The following is a 20,379-nucleotide window of genomic DNA, read 5'->3' on the forward strand; positions in this document are numbered from 1 at the left end:
TGGCAGCTATTTGTCCTAACTAGGGGAGGCAGCTCTGGCTTTCCAGTGGCCATTAGACACACTGTGCCCACCCCCTCCTGCACCTTTCTGCGACCAATAGGAGGTTGTCTTCCACCTGAGAATTCTCCTAGAGTTGTTCCAAGCAAGGACAGACTGGCGGAAGAGCTGGGCTGCCTTCGCTCTGGCTGGAAAAGTCAGTGTAAGTCCCTGACTTTTCAGCTGTGCATCTTCACTTCTTTGTCCTGGGATGGCTTTGAATAAGTGGCTGTGTCATCTAACTGATGAAGTGTGGATTCGGAGCTACCCTAGTGAAAAGACAACATCAAGACAACCCCTTTTATTACTTTCGTTCTGTAGGTCTCAAAACTTCACACCCATGCACAAAAGGGAAGTATGATCAGGTTTAGGGGAAGCCCAAGGTCTGCAGAAGTACAAAAAAAATCTCAAGGGAAAAAAATTCCTAAAGCCCTCATTAAGGGATATGGGTGGGGGAAACTGAAATCTGTGAGAGATGTGATATGGAATGGAGTATCCTAGAGGAGGGCATGGCTGGCTAACTAAACAATGAACAAGAGTACTCTGCAGTGCAACTTTTTGGATTTGTGTCAACCATCGCAACATCTAACACAATATTTTTGCCAATTAAATATGTAATAGCAGAATACCTTTAAAAAATAATAGAGGACCAGAATACTAACTAAATATGCTTTCCTCAGGACTTCTCTTTTCCAAGTGTATATATTTATGCTCCAAATTTAATCCTTTGACCTGAATAGGAACAACAGAAAGGAAAGATCCAAACTAGTGAAGCTGTGATGTGGTTGGGGAAAATATATTGGCATTTAACTGTAATTGATTGTTCTACTGAGATTAGAATTGTAGAATTCTGAATTTAAGCCTCCATTTATCAGACAAAAAGCTAGTGGGATGGAAAAGAGCCAAGTAATTACCTCAGCAACTCATCTGTCAAACCTTTCACAATACTTCAACTAGGGTTTACTGAAAGAAGATTCCATTGCACAGCAACAAATAATTCCAACAGGGGGAAAGCACAGCTCATTCGAGAGAATCTACAGTTTACACGAGTGCATTTCTAAAAGTCTGGGATGTCACATTTAGGTTCCTTTTTGTCCTCTACTTCTTACATGACTAAACAATCCAGACCTATGTTCTAAATTAAATAATAGTCACTACAATGCCAAATCACATAAGTTCCAACTTTTCCTATATAACTGACACCACCATCCCTTACAAATTACTGTCCCTCTTCTTGCCTTTTGGGAATGTCGTATTAAAATTTGTTTAGCATTAGCTGCTAATAGATTTGTCTTTTTCTAGGTTTAAGTCCCCAAGCCTAGGTTCAGAGAGGGTAAACTCCACCCTGGTGATGGCATTATCTAGTAATGTTGCCTCCTGATAGATAGGCAGTTAGCAGAGAAAAATAAAAAGACAAAACAGAATGAGCATTTACAAATCCCACATGCACATATGTTATCTTAGAACAATAAAAGAAGGCTACATCCTTCCTTACTGAAGAAAAGAAACAGTTTTACTCACAAATATTCTTGCATATACAATGCAGGCCCAGTGTAGAGTTTCAAAAGAGTTTGTTCAGTCCATTTTGTGTTCCATTGCACTGGCAGGAGTAAGAGAGCAAGCACATGTGCTCCCAGCAATGGTGGAATTCAGAGAGAGAGAGAGAAAGAGCAAGGGAAAGGAAGGGGAGGAGCAAAAGGAAACAATCAGAGGAAACCACATTGTAGGCTATAGAGATCTTAAGGCTAGCCATGGTTAAAATTCCCATGAACTAATTTAATGCAACACTACCCCCAGTAACTTGTAGATGAGTTATGGCAACCATCCCATCTTGGGACTCTCTTTCCCTCCTCAATATTCTTCTGGCTAGAGAAAATAGACTCTACCCCTTTCTTTTGAAGGCTTAGATGGATCGTGCCCCCTCTGTAGATGGATGGACTTCTTAGGATCAAGCTCTATACATTTTGGCCCAAATCCAGAGAAGGTTAATTGTACTTGCATCCCTATTGAAATCAATAACAAGTTAGTTGCAAATAATTTATGTTCCATCATTTCATCAGGGCTTCTGTGTGATTAACTTTTTCTGGACCTGGGCTGTGATTTTTGAACTTGCTTAAATTCCAAAATTATACAATTAAGGAGAAACTGAAATTCTTAGTTTTCATTAAGCAGTATTTCTGGTTTTCACAGATATGGAACAATACACCACAAAACCCCAAAAGAAAGACATCATTGACTTGTAATGAGACAATAGTGTATTTTTAATTCTGAGCCCTATTTTTTTATACTAAATTTAGCTATCTAAAGATTCTTAAGTAATAACATATGTGTTAATGCATTAAATAATGGAATACTTGTGGAATAATTAGAAAGCATGCCCAACTCGGTAAAGTTTTCCTTACACGTTACCTCATTCATCCTGAAAGCAAACCTCTTACATAGAGAACCAACAGCACAATCCTTTGCATGCTTACTCAGAAGTAAGTCTCTCTGAATTCAATTGTACCTACCCTCTAGCACAGCCTTTTGCAACCTGGTGCCCTCCAAATGTGTTGGACTACAAGTGCTATCATTTTCAGCCAGCTAGGATGATTGGACTTGTAATCCAACATGTCTGGAGGGCTCCCAGATGGGAAAGGCTGCTCCAGCAAGTCTGCTTAGTATTGCAGCCTACCTCTCACTGCAGGAACTCGTTTAACAATGACGGCTTTGAAAAGATTCCCGAGATCTTGCTATACATTTCTTATTATTGGCATGCATATAACCAAAGCATTTCTGTAAATGTTCAAAGGGGTGGTGGCGGTAGGCTTCCAGAAGAGCCTAAAAGGATTTTTTCTGCAAAATAAATAAAGATGGCAAAGTAGCAGAAAAATTACGACGAAAGCCTGAGGGTTTACAGCAATCTTTGTTTCGGGCCGATTTTGAATACTATCCTAAAGTAACACATTTTTGTATCCTCCATTATCTAGCAATGGATATAAATAGACTAAACACAAAGAGATTTCTCAGTGCTCTCTCTGCTTGGACTTTGATTTTTCTGGAGGAACCATGATTAATAAAACATTTCTGAAAAAAATACTGGGAATGATCCTTTATCTATTACTTTTGTGAAAGTCCATTACTTTTGTGAAAGTCTAGATCACTGCTTCCTTTGCAGTGGTTCATAATACACACAAGCTTTCATAAAGCAGGATTTGGCATTTGTATTTGGCACAGTTGTTGTTGTTATTATTATTATTATTATTATTATTATTATTATTATTATTATTATTCTTTATTACATTTGTATACCACCCCATAGCCACAGCTCTCTGGGTGGTTTTACATTATTATTATTATTATTATTATTATTATTATTATTATTATTATTTATATAGCACCATTAATGTACATGGTGCTGTACAGAGTAAAACAATAAAATAGCAAGACCCTGCCGCATAGGCTTACATTCTAATAAAATCATAATAAAGCAATAAGGAGGGTAAGAGAATGCACCAAACAGGCAGTATAGATTGTAAGCCTATGCGGCAGGGTCTTGCTATTTACTGTTTTACTCTGTACAGCACCATGTACATTGATGGTGCTATATAAATAAATAAATAATATAATAATAATAATAATAATAATAATAATAATAAAAGTCAGAACCATTCAAGTTTTAAAAGCTTTAGGAAAAAGAAAAGTTTTTATTACAACTGCTGGTGTGTTTCAGTTACCTACTGTTCACCTTTACCAAAGACAAGTAATGTCTATAGCTGACTAGTAAACGGACAGGTTGGGAAGAGCCCTTAGTTTGATAAAACAATGCTTTGCACACCCGTCAGAGTTGGAGAGATCTTACCTAAATTGTACAGAAAAACGTCCTAAATTCCCAACATTCCACAGCCAGCAGCAGGGAGGGAAAAGTTGTATAGAAAGCTCCAAATAGAAGGAATCAATCAAGAAAGAGAAAGAGCCCTTTGCTAGACCTGCCACATTTTCCAGGATGGAGGAGGGGTGATCTCGCGTTGTGGATAACACAAGATCCCGCCATCGTTTACATGTCAGGCAAGGCGACCTCAACAAGAGAGCTGTCGCGCCCACCATTTTTTAATTTTTAAAGGAACGGAGTGCACGAATGCTCATGCACCAAGGCAAGATGTTGTTGGTTTTTTAAAAAAGGGTTTCCCCGCTCCCCCCACTCCAGCCCCAATGGCCACAGTGCTCCTGGCTCTGCACGAGTACTCACGCAGAGCCAGGAAAGGCCATGAAAATGGACCACATGCTCGCGGTCTCGGGCTTAGCCTGAGACAGCGGGAAAAAGCGGGCTTGAAAGGGTAGGCTATATCCTGGGGCCAGGGAGGGTTGATCCCTGCCTGAGCCCGGGATCCCCTGTGCGTCATCTGGACGCACAGGGATGATCCCGGGTATCACCCAGGGATATAGCCTGGTCTAGCAAAGGCCAGAGACTGAGGGAATAGGATGAAACCAGTGGAGGCTGGTGACTCTGATTTAGTGAGGTGGTGAATTTGCTCTCTATTTCAGTCAGAACTCTAAAGGAGCTATCCAAGGTACTCTGCATGTTGGGATAGCTCCTTTAGAGTTCTGACTGGTTCTGACTGAAAACCGGAGCAGATTCACCGCCTCACTTACATCAGAACCACCAGCCTCTGCTGCATGAAACATGAAGATAAGAACATAGGAAGTGCCGTGCTGGATCAGACCAAGGGTCCATCTAGTCCAGGGCTCTGTTCACACAGTGGCCAACCAGCCATCGGCCAGGGATGAACAAGCAGCAACAGCACTCTCCCACCCATGCCGGTAGAAGGGCGAAGAATGAAATAATGAGTGGAGTTAGTGTCAGTTGAGAAAGTCAGTTAGTGAGTAGGAGCTGAGGCAATTGTCTGGATAGAGGTGAAAGAGATTTAATTGAGTTAGAGGTGAGAGATGACGGGGATGGCAGTTAGTAAGATCACAAAAGTGAGGTTCAACTATTAGGACCAATTACTTATTATTCTTTATCACATGATTACTTGCTGTGGATGTAGTTTGATACAGTGAAGCTTTCAAACAAAGTTATACAGCTGCCAGAGTTGGACACATTGGCCCCGAGGCACTACCCCTGCCATAGTGACCCCCCAATAGCCCTTTCAAGTCTGTCCATTCCCCTGAAGGGGGCTACCCAGCAGAAGAGGGGACAGGACAGCGGTAAAACTCTTTCCTCAGACTACTTCCTTCTGGCTTCAAACTGTATGAACTGCAAAGCTACCTCTTGGTTAAGAAAGTCTGCTATGTAGTGACTGAATATGGTACTGCAGGCTTCAACCTCACAGACACATTGGAATTTATAAGTAATGCATTTTAAGAAACAAATAACTCTGAGGTGTACACTCATAATATCCCCTTAGTCTGCACGGTAAGTTTCAGGTGCCTTGGTTTCACAGACTTGGAGGCATACAAACAGTCACATTGAAGCAGCATGCCTTTAAAAAGTTGGATTGGCTGCCATTTTGTTTCAAGATGGTGGATGAAATTATCAATATGCCTAAAACCATCCTAGATCCATTCTAAAATTGAGATAAAAACAAGTATACAAAATTTAAAACTCTAAAACACAGAACATACACACATACACCAAAAGCAGCTATCTTTCCGGCGCCAGGTTAAGACTTTCCTCTTTGCCCAGGCATATGGCAGCACATCCTAATTACCCACATGTTTAGTTTTTAATCGGTTTTTAATGCTTTATGTGTATGTTCTGTGTTTTAGAGTTTTAAATTTTGTATACTTGTTTTTACTTCAATTTTAGAATTTCTGTAAACCGCCCAGAGAGTCCTGGCTATGGGAGCGGTATATAAGTGTAATAAATAAATAGATAGAAGTAGAACAAATCCCTAAAATTTTCATAACAATCAGATGCTTGGTTTTTGAGTCCATCTATATAAATAAAAATGAAAAAGACCGTTCGTTACTGTCGTTATATCTCCGAAAGTTCTTCACCGATTGCTTTGAAATTTTGACACAGCGTTGCGTTCGAATACGCGAGCGTTGTTATGTAACTATGTTCTCTATGGGGTCAAAGGTTTGTCTTAAAATCGAAGAAATAGGCCTCCTCAAAACCAGTCCTGCTGATCATTGTGACATCACCAACCAGTAGGCCAATCCGCTGCCTCTGCCTCCTCTCCTATTTACATGTACTCTCGCAATTGGCTGAGTGAATATAGATGCCACACCTGTGACAGTTACACGTTCTGAAGAAAGGTAACTGCCAGGAGTTTCCAGTAACCTCCTCACCGTAAAAACATGCTTTTATATCTCCGAAAGTTCTTCACCGATTGCTTTGAAATTTTGACACAGCGTTGCGTTCGAATACACGAGCGTTGTTATGTAACTATGTTCTCTATGGGGTCAAAGGTTTGTCTTAAAATTGAAGAAATAAGCCTCCTCAAAACCAGTCCTGCTGATCATTGTGACATCACCAACCAGTAGGCCAATCCGCTGCCTCTGCCTCCTCTCCTATTTGCATGTACTCTCGCAATTGGCTGAGTGAATATAGATGCCACACTTGTGACAGTTACACGTTCTGAAGAAAGGTAACTGCCAGGAGTTTCCAGTAACCTCCTCACCGTAAAAACATGCTTTTATATCTCCGAAAGTTCTTCACCGATTGCTTTGAAATTTTGACACAGCGTTGCGTTCGAATACACGAGCGTTGTTATGTAACTATGTTCTCTATGGGGTCAAAGGTTTGTCTTAAAATTGAAGAAATAAGCCTCCTCAAAACCAGTCCTGCTGATCATTGTGACATCACCAACCAGTAGGCCAATCCGCTGCCTCTGCCTCCTCTCCTATTTGCATGTACTCTCGCAATTGGCTGAGTGAATATAGATGTCACACCTGTGACAGTTACACGTTCAGAAGAAAGGTAACTGCCATGAGTTTCCACTAACCTCCTCACCGTAAAAAAAAAACTTTTTTAAAAACCAAACAAACTGCTTTACTTCATCTAAATAATGCCTCGCAGAAGATCACACTTAGGTCGTCGTACTCGCGGAGCGGAAGCACTGTGACGAGAAATTGCAAATCAGACTGAGGAAGAACGGGCATCAGCAAACAAGAAAAAAAGAAAAAGAATGCCTCAAATACGTGCCAAGGAACCAGCCAAGCAACGTTCAGCCAGACTTGAGGATGCACGGTTGCGAGCACGGCAGTCACATTCTACAGCTTCAGATCTGCTTTGTTCTCAACAGAATGAACGCGACAGGCTGAGAGCGGCTGAAAGACGTCAACGAGAAACAGCACATCAGCATCAAACACGACTCCGTGGTAAACAATCACACGATTACAATCGCCTTGCATTCCGGTACAACCCAGCTGATGATTATAGTTTGAGGCGGCATGTTCTCGTCGGCACTATGACTGAAGTGTGTCCTTATTGCAAAGCTCTTAAATTTAATGGAGAAACAAAAGGAATGTGTTGCGCTGCTGGAAAAATTCAACTGCCTCAACTTGGAGGACCACCAGAGCCATTACAAACTTTGCTTGCCAGATATACCGCAGAATCAAAGCATTTCCTATCTAACATCAGGAAATACAACTCATGCTTCCAAATGACGTCATTCGGCACAGAAATCATCACAGCTCCATTTATGCCAACTTTCAAAGTCAAAGGACAAATTTATCATAAAGCCGGCTCCTTCCTTCCGTTTCAGGATAGTCAACATAAATTCCTACAAATGTATTTCATTGGTGATGGCAATGATGAATTGAATGCATGCTGCGGAATTTATACCGGCATAAAAAGGTCCATCGTTTCAAAACTGCAACAGCTACTTCACGAAAAAAACAATTTAGTACATTTGTTCAAAACAGTGATTGACATGATGCCATCTGATACACACAAGATTGTTATTCATGCTGACAAAACGCCTGCTGGAGAACATGTGCGAAGATTCAATGCTCCAACTATAGACGAAGTGGCAATTGTTATAGTCGGAGATCAATCTTGACAGGACCTTTCAAAGGTGAAGATGTCCTCATTCCTCACATTCCTATGATTCCAAAAGATATGCCATTTCAATTTAAGAGATTGGAATTCCCAATTCGATTGGCGTTTGCAATCACCATCAACAAAGCTCAGGGCCAATCTTTAGAATTGTGCGGTTTAGATCTAGACACAGATTGCTTCTCACATGGACAATTATATGTTGTGTGTTCTAGAGTCGGCAAACCATACAATCTGTATATCTACACAGACAATGGAACAACTAAAAATATTGTATATCCACAAGCATTGTGAAATTAAACATATTAGAAACGTCCACTTTGTCTTTTCTGTCTTTTCAATTTAACCAGACTGAGCCACAGCAACGCGTGGCAGGGTACAGCTAGTCAAGGACATACAAACAAACACTTCCTTTTATATAGAGAGAGATTACACCTGCTACAATTCATTACAGCTGACTGAATTTATCGTTGCTTATATGAACATTGGCAGAAGTAGTCTTCAGCATAGCGTTTGAAGAATCCAGAACTGTAGTTCTATTTGTATAAGTTGATTTTAAATATTGTTATTCTTTTGTATTTGACTTCTTTCTTTTTTTCTTTCGTTGTTCAGTGCTTAGGAATGTTTTTGGATATAGAGTGGTTTATAAATGTTGTAAATAACTAGAAATAAGTAAGCAAATATCTCCCTTCCTATATTAGATTTAGGAAACATGGGCCTGTGACTCTTTCCACAGAAGTAGCATCTGGTCAGAATTAGTTGGCTGGTTTGTAGCAGCAATGCTAGGAGGGTTTTGGAGGGGGGGATTCTTTAATATTGCTATGGTGATATCACTAAGGGACCACAATGAGAGATCAATACTATGCTAGCAGATACTTTTCAAAGAAGGATCTCAGACATCCTTTCCCTGCTGAGCTTTCACTCTTAAAAGGATAACAGTTTCAGTAAAGGCTCTGGGGAAAAGTGATAAGGGGAGCAAAATGGGAATTCTCATGTCTTGCCCAGAAACATTAAATGTTCCATGTTGCTGTCAGAACAAAGTTAAGATGTAGACAGATATCCATGACTTTAAAATAGAGTGTGAAATTAGCAGGGAATGTGATAAGAATAGATCATTCCTTTTGCAGTCCCCCGCACAAAGCCTCTACTTTGATAGGAATCGAACAACAGCATCCAACAATGCTGGTGCGCTTTGTGTGATGCTGAAGCTATCTCCAAAGTGTGCATGCAAACTAATAATGGCTTTTATCTTACTCTAACTTCCACTAATTTACAATTCAGTGTGAATACCTAGGCCAATTTTTTTTTTTTTTAAAAAATGTGTTTTTGGTCAGATTACTGATAGAGGAAGAGTTTTCCTAATTTGTGGTTTACAGATTGATTTGATTTGCCTGGATAGTTTTCTTTAAAGAGTTTAAAACAACCAGCTTTGGAAGACATGGGGGAATGCTACACCATCCCATAGAACAGGGAAGTTGTTGGACTACAGCTTCTATCATTCCTGACCATTGGCCATGCTGGCTAGGGTTGATGGGAGTTGGAGTCCACCAACATCAAGGTTCCCCAACCTTGCCAGAGAGGATTTAAGGCATGTGATTCTCTTATCTTTTTAAAACTAAGCACATCTTGCCAGTGCTTGGATGGATGATTGGCCGGGAACCCCATGTAAGATGCTCTGAGTTCCCTGAAGGAAAAGCAAGAATCTAATAGACTTGTCATTTAAAATACATTATTATCAGGAAACTGCAGTATGGGGTTGTGTTGTTGCTCCTGGCTCAGACTGATAAATGGTGTGCTGCATAGAGGTCTGTCACTAGATCTTCCCTCACCAAGCTGTTTCCAGACTTGAAAAAGGCCCTACCCTGTGCAGGAAATAGAAAAGAACACTTAGGCCATAGCTAGACCTAAGGTTTATCCCTGGATCATCCAGAGGTCAAACCTGTTCATCTAGGTGACACACAGGGGAACCAGTGCTCAGGCAGGGGCGAACCCTGGATGATCCCAGGATAAACCTTAGGTCTAGCTGTGGCCTTGGGCTGAGGTTGGGTCCTTTTCCTGTTGGCTGTTTCACCCCTTAGAAGCAAGCCTCAGAATTAAGCCATTAATGAGTCTACAAGTACTGACTTTGGTCTTATAGTTTCTGGGTTGCAACTTAAGAATGCACCCTGTTGGTAGTGGGAGGGTTGCAGGGCAAAGAGAGGCGACACAGATGTCCCACTCCTTGTGTGGGCAGCCAGGGTGCAATGGCACTTAGGATACTTCCCAGGAACTGTGCTGGCTTCAAGCAAGTAATTTCAAGATGACTGGCAGCTCCCAGCCATCATAAGAGAAGCAGGGAGCCACAATGGGAGATGCCTACATAAGGCCTCAAAAAACAAAACAAAAAAATCAATACTTTGCTTTACTAGTTTGTGGATTCCAACCGACAAATTCTTTGCATTGTATACCTTTATTTATTTATTTATTTATTACATTTTTATACCGCCCAATAGCCGAAGCTCTCTGGGCGGTTCACAAAAATTAAAACCATAATAAAACAACCAACAGGTTAAAAGCACAAATACAAAATACAGTATAAAAAGCACAACCAGGATAAAACCACGCAGCAAAATTGATATAAGATTAAAATACAGAGTTAAAACTGTAAAATTTAAATTTCAGTTAAAATTAAGTGTTAAAATACTGAGAGAATAAAAAGGTCTTCAGCTGGTGATGAAAGGAGTACAGTGTAGACGCCAGGCGGACCTCTCTGGGAGCTCATTCCACAACCGGGGTGCCACAGCAGAGAAAGCCCTCCTCACAGTAGCCACCTGCCTCACTTCCTTTGGCAGGGGCTCACGGAGAAGGGCCCCTGTAGATGATCTTAAGGTCCAGGCATACCTTTGAAGACAGCTCCCCAAAATTCCTAAAACAAAAAATATATATCCCTGAATATGACCCATATGTGCTTGATCCATTTCCCACAGCTGTTATATGTAAAATTAGGCATGTGCTCCGCTCCGATTAGAAGCGCAGAAGCAGGAGCGAATTGGCCTGCTCCGCCTTGCCCAGAGGCAGAGTAGAAGCGGACCGCGGACCCCTAGAAGCAAGACGAAGAGAAGCGCCCATTTTCGGAGCGCTCCGGTTTCCGCGGTCCGATCCGATCGCCATCTTGAAACATTTCGCCCATAGGATTGCATTGCGGAAAAGAAAGGGGGATAACTGTGTTGTTTTTGAAGCTATCTTTCTGAAAATTCTTGTGCTTTGAGAGTCGTGGATGGGGGTCATTTTGAGCCTACTCTCAGCTCTCTGCGTGCTGCGGTTCATGTGCTAGAATTTTTTTAAAAACCGGCGGGAAAATACCTTTTCCGAATGGCTGAGGGGCAGAGTCAACTCCCGGTCATGATCACATGATCCCAAAGTTGGAGGAGGGGATAGGCAAAACGGGTAACTTGGGATTCTGGGAACTTCTCTTTCTTAGTCTGAATGGACTTTTCCCAGTGTTTTTTAAAACAGTAGCCCCACCAAATGCACAAACACAACCTGAAATCATATACTAAGCCAATAGTAAGAGATAGAAACACAGCACTGCTACCCACCCTAACTTTGGGGAACAACTGGAAAGATGTGGTGCAAGGGGATGAGCTCCCCTAGGGCATCCCATGTGGACGTGCCCCCACTCTCTCCTGTACTTGGAGGGCAATCAGAGCCCTCCAAAGAGAGTAACCCGGTGGAGCAATGCCTATCATGAGTTGAAGTGAGAGTTCTACTCCTCAGAGCTCTCGTGGTGAAGCAATGGCTTTCATGAGTTGAACTGACAGCTGCTTCCCCCTCCCCTGGGCATGTCCCCCTATTGCTGGTAAAAGACAGATATAGCCTTTTTAAAAAAGTTCTTCTTGTTGTTTATTCAGCAACACTGCTGCTTTTAATTCCACCCCTCCTTTGTTTATCTATTTATTTTTTCCATTTTATATGCATTACTGGCTTATCCTTGGCTCACTTCCTTATGCCCCCAGAAATGTCTGCTGCCTGCCTGCCTTCCCTCTCTCCTCCCCTGCCCGCCTCGCAGGGATGTTGTGTGTGTGTGGCTTTGACTCAGGGGAGTAGTCCTTCCTGCGCTCACTTGGAGTTTTGGAAGTTCCAAATCCATTTTTCAAGTGTGGAAGAAGATTCATACTCCCCAATTCATGGCATGTTGGGATTTCCTTTGAAATGGCCCCATTGATATGTCTGCAGGTATAAGCCCCGCCAAAAAACAGGGGATTATGGGACTGCCTTGAGTCTGGGCGTGCATGTGTATCCCTGGATAAGCTATCATGGTGGTGAGTTTGAGGTTTTTAACGTGCAAATTGACGGAGCTATCGAAAGGGGTGTGAATGGGGTGCCTGATTTTCATAAATTCCCCAAAAATCAGGGGATGATGGGACTGCCTTGAGTCTGGGCATGCGTGTGTGTCCCTGGATAAGCTATCATGGTGGTGAGTTTGAGGTTTTTAACGTGCAAATTGACGGAGCTATCGAAAGGGGTGTGAATGGGGTGCCCGATTTTCATAAATTCCCCAAAAATCAGGGGATGATGGGACTGCCTTGAGTCTGGGCGTGTGTGTGTGTCCCTGGATAAGCTATCATGGTGGCAAGTTTGAGGTTTTTAACGTGCAAATTGACGGAGCTATCGAAAGGGGTGTGAATGGGGTGTTGGATTTTCATAAATTCCCCAAAATTCAGGGGATAATGGGATTGCCTTGAGTCTTGGTGTGCGTGTGTATACCTCCATGAGGTGTCATGGTGCCAAACATGAGGTTTCTAACTTTCACAGAAAAAAAGTTGTATACTTTTTAAGCTTAATGCAAGCCTATAGGGGGGGGAAACGGAGCTCCGATCCGGATCCGGAGCTCCGCAGCGGAGCGGAGCGGGCATGGGCGGAGTGGGGGCGGAGCGAAGCGGCCGGATCCGCAAATTGTGGATCTGGAAGTGAAGCGGAGCAGGGGGTCCGTGCACACCCCTATGTAAAATCCCTTGAGAAGTATCTAGAAATAGGTTTAGAACAGGGCTGTAAAATGTCACAAGATGAAGAGCCCCTTCACACCAGTGTTATAGTTTGCTGTCACAGTGAATTGCATGCAAAGGACTCAGATGATGCCGACCATGTCCTGCTGTGATTGCAGTCCCCCCCCTTAGCGATGTATTTTGGTGCACGGAAAGTCCGGTTCTTCCAATAATGTGAAAGCACACCACTCAAACTTCAATGTGTATTTTCATCCATCGTTTTCAATAGGCAGCATAGCCAATGGAGAAGGATGAGGAAGCTGTAGTCCAACAATACCTGAAGGGCCAGGTGTCCCCCACCCGACCCCTGAACTCCACACAATTAAAGGGTCAGGGTTCCAATTGTGCAGCTCCCATGGAAGCTACCCATGTAGACCTCTACATATGTAGGTTTCCATGGGAAGGAAGCAAAAGGAAGCAATTTTTAGATGATCTTTTCTTAGCAAGATTTTTTTTAAATGCAGGGGCACGGTCCATTCCCACCCATATGTGCAGCTCTGGGTGCATGAGCATCATTTTCCCTAGGGTGTTTATAGAGTTCCTCTATCCCTTCAGTCACATTGAGCCCCCTTCACACAATTTATGCATGAAGGGGACAAATATATCCCATCCTAATAAATGTGGGTCTAGATGTTTTAGACAGAGAATCATTTTGCCCCTATTATCCTTTGCCTCTGCACCTCCAGCTGAATAGCATTCAAGTGGTACCTGCAACAAAAATATTCAGTGGAGGCTGGTGTCTTTGATGTCAGTGGGGCGGTGAATCCACTCTGGCTTTCAGTCAGAACTCTAAAGGAGCTATCCTAGGAGCTCTGGATCAATGTGCTTGGGAGAATCCCAAGTTTGCAGAAGTACAAAACTTTTTTTTTTAAAAAAAAAAACATCCCAAGAGGCCAAAAACACACACAAAAAACCCCACCCTGTCCGAAGAACAACAATAGCTCTGCCCCTCAGGTAGCTCCTTTAGAATCCTGACTGGTTCTGATTGAAACCTGGAGTGGATTCAGTGCCCCACTGACATTGGAGCCACCAGCCTCCACTGAAACTATTGTAGTGCGTTCTCCACTACAGCCAGCCATTCCTTGCAACAATGACAAAAGGGGGGGATTCCACTCCCCCAATCCCAATTTTCAGTGTTTCATTTCAAATGGCCGATTGGCATTATGTGGCTACTATTATATTATTATTATTATTATTATTATTATTATTATTATTATTATTATTATTTATATAGCACCATCAATGTACATGGTGCTGTACAGAGTAAAACAGTAAATAGCAAGACCCTGCCGCATAGGCTTACATTCTAATAAAATCATAATAAAACAATAAGGAGGGGGAGAATGCAAACAGGCACTGGGTAGGGTAAAACTAACAGTATAAAGTCAGAACAAAATCAAGATTTAAAAGCTTTAGGAAAAAGCTTTACTGACCATGAACAGTCTGCATTTGCCTATTTGGGGCTGTTGTCATTGGGTTTTGTTTTGTTGCCTCAACAATATTTTTGAATATGTTTTGTGCTTCTGTAAACCTTGGGATTCCCCCAAGCACACTGATATTTCCCTCTTCTTTCTCTCTATGGCTGTATTTTGGCTACAATCCTGTCAACATTCACCACCTGAGTTCATTACTAGAATGAGTGGCTGTTGCTATATTTATATACCACATTTGATCCATGCTTTATCTTGTCTGAATTGAGTCTCAATGTATTGATCCCAATCTACTCCGTTACTAACCTCAGGCAGGCACACAGAGATCTCATTACAACACCTGGATAGGAAACAAAGGAGAAATAGTGTTGCACGCTATTGCAAACGTATCTAGAGCCAACTACATACTGCTGTAGCTGCAGGTTTTCACTTCCAGTGTGCCCCCCCTACAATCTAGATTAGGACCCTAGCAAAGGGGCTATGAGGCTAAGAGCTTTATCACACCAGCGTTATACTGTGCAATCACTGTGAATTGCGTGCAAAGGACTCCGAAGTTTTCCAGCTTACACTCTGCTTTTACTTTGAGGTACTCCCATGCATCCTGCTTTAATTGAGCTTCTTAACCAAAAGAAGTTCAATATTTTGCTACTAGTTTTAGAGCGTATCGTTTGTTGTTTTCCGAATGGCCACTGGGATGCAGGAGCAGGATTTAAAGAAAAATTAAATGCTTACATCTGCATAAGCTTTAAAGATAAAGACATCAAAATTGGCACAGTAATAGATATTAAGGAGAGCTTTAAGCATATCAAATTTGAATCAGATTGGGTCATCCGTTGATTTTTTATGATTTTTTTACATTTCCCCCCTTAAACCCATTTCCTGGTATGCAAAGGATTTAGCTGCCCGGTAGCAACAACAACAACAGCGACAGGTTAGCGCTGTAGGGAATAATTTGAGGGAAACAGGTACGTGGAATGAAGCTCTATGGGACTAACCTGAATCATTGAGTGGGACAGGAGATGCCTGCAATTTGCATTGCCAAAAAGGCTGCATTGAAACTATACTCTCTTCCTGTCATACATGTGTCAGCCACATGCTAGTGGCTGTGTACATTAGCCCTTAGACTTAAGAAAACAAAAAACAGAATCCAGTCCATTATTTAGATCCAGCCACACTGCATTTGATCATCTGATCATTTAGGTTGCACTATTATAGGGAGAAAATTCCATTGAAGTCAATGGGACTTACTTCTGAATCCACACATATAGGTTAGCACAATCAAAGCCTTAAAAGGAAAACAGAATGATCCTGTTTTAGTTTCTGAAGCACTATTGCTGCAATTATCTTCTTTTGTTATGCATTTTTATATGCAACTGTTCTATACATCTGTGATCTCCTTTTGTCGCTCTGGAATTTGTCGCTCTCATTCTCCCTTACTGTCAACGATGTCACGCTTACTCCAGTCAAGGAAGCTCGTAGTCTTGGCTTTATATTTGACTCCTCGCTCTCCTTTACTCCTCACATCGAGGCAGTAGCTAAATCCTGTCGTTTCTTCCTGTATAATATTGCCAGGATTCGACCATTTTTGTCTGTCTCTTCTGCCAAGACTCTCGTTCACGCACTGGTTATCTCTCGGTTGGACTACTGCAACCTTCTTCTCTCTGGCCTTCCTTCGTCTCACATCAGTCCGCTGGTCTCTGTCCACCACTCTGCCGCTAAGATCATCTTCTTGGCCCGCCGCTCTGACCATGTCACTCCACTTCTGAAGTCTCTTCATTGGCTTCCAATTCACTTCAGAATCCAATATAAACTTCTCCTACTGACCTTCAAAGCTCTTCACTGCCTAGCTCCTGCCTATCTCTCCTCTCTCATCTCACACTATCGCCCCGCTCGGGCTCTCCGCTCCTCTGATGCCATGCTTCTCGCCTGCCCAAGGACCTCCACTTCCCTTACTCGGCTTCGTCCTTTTTCTTCTGCTGCCCCTTACGCCTGGAACGCTCTTCCAGAACACTTGAGAACTACAAACTCAATCACTGCTTTTAAGACTCAGCTCAAAACTTTTCTTTTCCCTATAGCCTTCAAATATTGAGTTTGTTCTGACTTTACACTGTTGGTTTTGCCCTACCCTGTGCCTGTTTACACTTCCCTGTGCCTGTTTGCATTCTCCTTCCCTCTTTATTGTTTACTACAACTTATTAGATTGTAAGCCTATGCGGCAGGGTCTTGTTATTTACTGTGTTATCTGTACAGCACCATGTACATTGATGGTGCTATATAAATAAATAATAATAATAATAATAATAATAATTGTCATTGTATGTATGCTTTTAGTTCCCCTGTGACATACCAGCAAGTTCGAATGTGGCCTGCCTTTGCTTGCATCTGACCTTAACTTCCATATCTCAGCCCAGTCGCTTGATAACAACAAGTCTTCTCATGTCTCATAAATCATAGTAGCACACAGTTGGAAAATGCAACATTTTTTAGCCTTCTCTGTTTAGTCAGAAAAGTTTCAAAATACTGTCAATATGGCTGGAATTACTTGTTTGAAATTCATGTGAGTTTTGGAAGGTGTTTATCTGACAGAATATCGATCACCTTACACACCAAGGGTCCTTTGCACACACATGCAGACCCCAAAGGCCAGGTACGCTACAAGCACTGGATTCCTGCCACACTGCCTGTTCTACAGGATGCCCAATTGTACCACAGAAATGGGAGATATCCCTTGCCTTTTAGAAAGATAATAAGACATCTAAGGCCCAGCAAGTACAATACACAGGGATTTCTTGAACAGATTGGATGGACAGTACATCCACACAAAACCATTCACAAAGAGTAGAGTCCAAAGACTTACACATGGCTGGGGCTTGTCACTAGAAAGTCCAAACTGCCATCTAGAAGGAACTGAGGAATCCTTAAGCAATTTCAAAATGGAGGGGGGGGATCTATCAGTTGTTGAAGGCAGCTCAAATACACATTTTGGCCTATTCGTTCTGGCACAGGAGAATGTTGCAGTCAAAATGAAGCCCAATGAGGCAAAGTGAATAAGAGACCAGGAAGCAAGAGAAAGGACCGGATTTTTTTTTATCACCACTAGGCTTGTGTCTATAAACATAATGGAGACCTTCATACTAAAAAAATTGTCCACATTATGAATTTTGAACAAATACTAGGGTACTCCAATTAGAAACCTGAGCCCAGCTCTCTGAGGGCTTAGTGTTCATTATACAAACTTCTTTTGAGACCACCAGCTTTTGAGGACCTCTGAGAACTGGAGTTATGGGGGGGGGGGAAGGACAAAAAAAGAGGACAAAAGAGCAAATTGCATAACATTGTCATATGCTAATTAATATGTATAGATGCAAGTTTAGAAATATTTATTATAATTTCAATAGAAATACAGCTCAACTCACCATGGTGTGGAAGACTGTGACCAATGTGCCTTGCTCAATCTGCTGTTGAGGGGCAACCTCAAGGCCCAGCTATTCCTTCTGATGGCTCCTTATCTTTAAACAGGTCTTAGACTGGACAGCTCTTCAAATAGAGGACATGGTCCTCCAAGACAACACCATTCTGTAATATTGCAATAATTAATGGTTCATTGTATATCTCTATCTATCTCTCTATCTCTCTATCTATCCTTCCTTAAAACATTTTAATATGAATGCTTATTTATAACACTTTGCAGGCTGTGACGGCAACACTTGAGTGTTCTCAGAAAGAAAAGTTTAAACCACCCAACAGTTCTAGCTGCTAATATGAACAGACACTGAGGCACCATTTGAGCGATTCTGTGTGAATGGCTGAATAACTGTCGCTGTGCTGCTGCTGTGCTCCATTGAGCATTCCAGCAAAGGAACTGGCCATTTGAGCCAAGCACCAGCAATACAGCAGAGAGCTGGAGGGACTTCCCAAGGGCTTTTGAAGACCTCTGTGAACTGGAGTTAAACTTGGGGCTCTGTTAAGAGGAAAGTCAGCTTTCATTTTGAAGAAAAATGAGATACCCGTCCAGTTCTCATCTTTTCAAAGGTGGCTTTAAACACACGTGCAATCCAGATGCTAAAACCAAGAGCTGGTATGGAAGGTCATAAATTGTAGGAGAAAGGGGAATAACCTCTCCTTGGCACTCAGTGGCACTAGCTTTGATTCTGCATCATTAGCGTGGTTGTTATACAAGGCAGGGTAGATGTGAAAGACTGGTGGGTGGAGGAAACGGGGGAAACCAAAAAAATAAAATAAAAAATAGTGGGAATAATTTTTTCCAAGATATTTTTTTTGTCATGGGTGGGTGGGTGTGAGAAATATAGGGGAAAATGTTTCCATTTCCCACTGTTTCCCCCCCATTTTTTTTCACCCAAGCTTTTAAATAGGCATGTGCTCCGCTCCGATTAGAATCGGAGAATCAGAAGCGAATTGGCCTGCTCCGCCTTGCCCAGAGGCGGAGTAGAAGCGGACTGCGGACCCTTAGAAGCACGGTGAAGAGAAGCGCCCATAGGCGGAGCGCTTCTCTTTTCGCGGCGCGATCCGAACACCATTTTGGAAAATTTTGCCCATAGGATTGCATTGTGGAAAAGAATAGGGGATAACTCTGTTGTTTTTTAAGCTATCTTTCTGAATCTTCTTGTGCTTAGAGAGTCGTGGCTGGGGGTCATTTTGAGCCTACTCTCAGCTCTCTGCGTGGTGCGGTTCGCTTGCTAGAATTTTTTAAAAAATCAGGGTTGCTGCACACAGCCTTAGAATTGCTGAGGACATGGGAGACAATGCAGCCACACAGTTTTCCCCACCCTGAGGCGGTATTCAACTGCGTCATCCCATTAGCGCAAATGATGTTGTGCTGGTGAAAACTAGGTTCTGAAATATGTGCAAGGGAAGAATCCAACTAAAGTTACTTTTGCGGAAGCGCAGTTGTGGAAGTGGTTGTGCCTTATCCTTGCGCAAACCATTGTGCAATCAGTTGTGCATAACTCTTGTGCTACCGGTAGCACAACCCATTGTGCAACTGTACGTACAACCTCTTTTGCAACTGGTTGCACAAGTGTAATGGACAACTGCTTGTGTAACAGAAAGACTCAGTGGAGCTCCGCTAGCATTATTTGAGTTTGCGAAATGACACCGTTGGATACTGCCCTTAGTGTTCTACCACTCCCTTCACTGACTCTCCTGCCATGAAGCAGAACTCAAGACATGCTTCCTGCAGCAGGAAAGCCCACAACTGCATCAACCACCACTTGGTGGGCACCTTTGACAATATGTAGTATTTTGGAGTGGTGAACCACAAGCCTCTACAGTATAGCAACCTATGAAGTATCCCTACCTCAGCCTGGAAGCCAAATCTGGTCCACTGGGGTCCCAATTCAGCATGCCAGAGTTCCCCAGATGATCACTCCGTCTTCCTGTGGCTCCACCCCTTTCTCCAAACCACTGATTGTTTGGTGGCTTCCTTGATTTTGGGCAGTTCTTTCCCCCATTCTAAAAGGTTGAGATGCCTCACCCAAAGTTGACTTACTGGCAGTAAGAGTTCTAAACTAAAGTATGCTTGCATTTTTGGGCCTGCCCCTTGTGCCTTCCACCCTGCCCACCACTGGAATGCAGCTCCTGAGAGCTTCTCTCCAACAGAATCCAGCTCTCAACCTGAAAGAGGTTCAACACACCTGCAGTACAGATAAACACACAGCAAGAATGGAGGAATCTGTTTGCTGTTGCTCCTCTTTAGAGAAGAGTATGCTCTAATATTGGAAGAAAATGGAGAAACTGGCAGAGGGGCGGGTGGTGGTGGTGGTGCGATTCTTACAAAAAGTTTAAATAAAAACTCCTCTTCTATTCCCAAAGTAATCATAACTCAATGGCATATACCTATATGCTCAATCACTACAAGACACTATATGCACAGTCACTGAATAAG

The sequence above is a fragment of the Elgaria multicarinata genome, chromosome 9, assembly GCF_023053635.1.
Source record: "Elgaria multicarinata webbii isolate HBS135686 ecotype San Diego chromosome 9, rElgMul1.1.pri, whole genome shotgun sequence".
In the NCBI taxonomy this organism is placed as follows: Eukaryota; Metazoa; Chordata; class Lepidosauria; order Squamata; family Anguidae; genus Elgaria; species Elgaria multicarinata.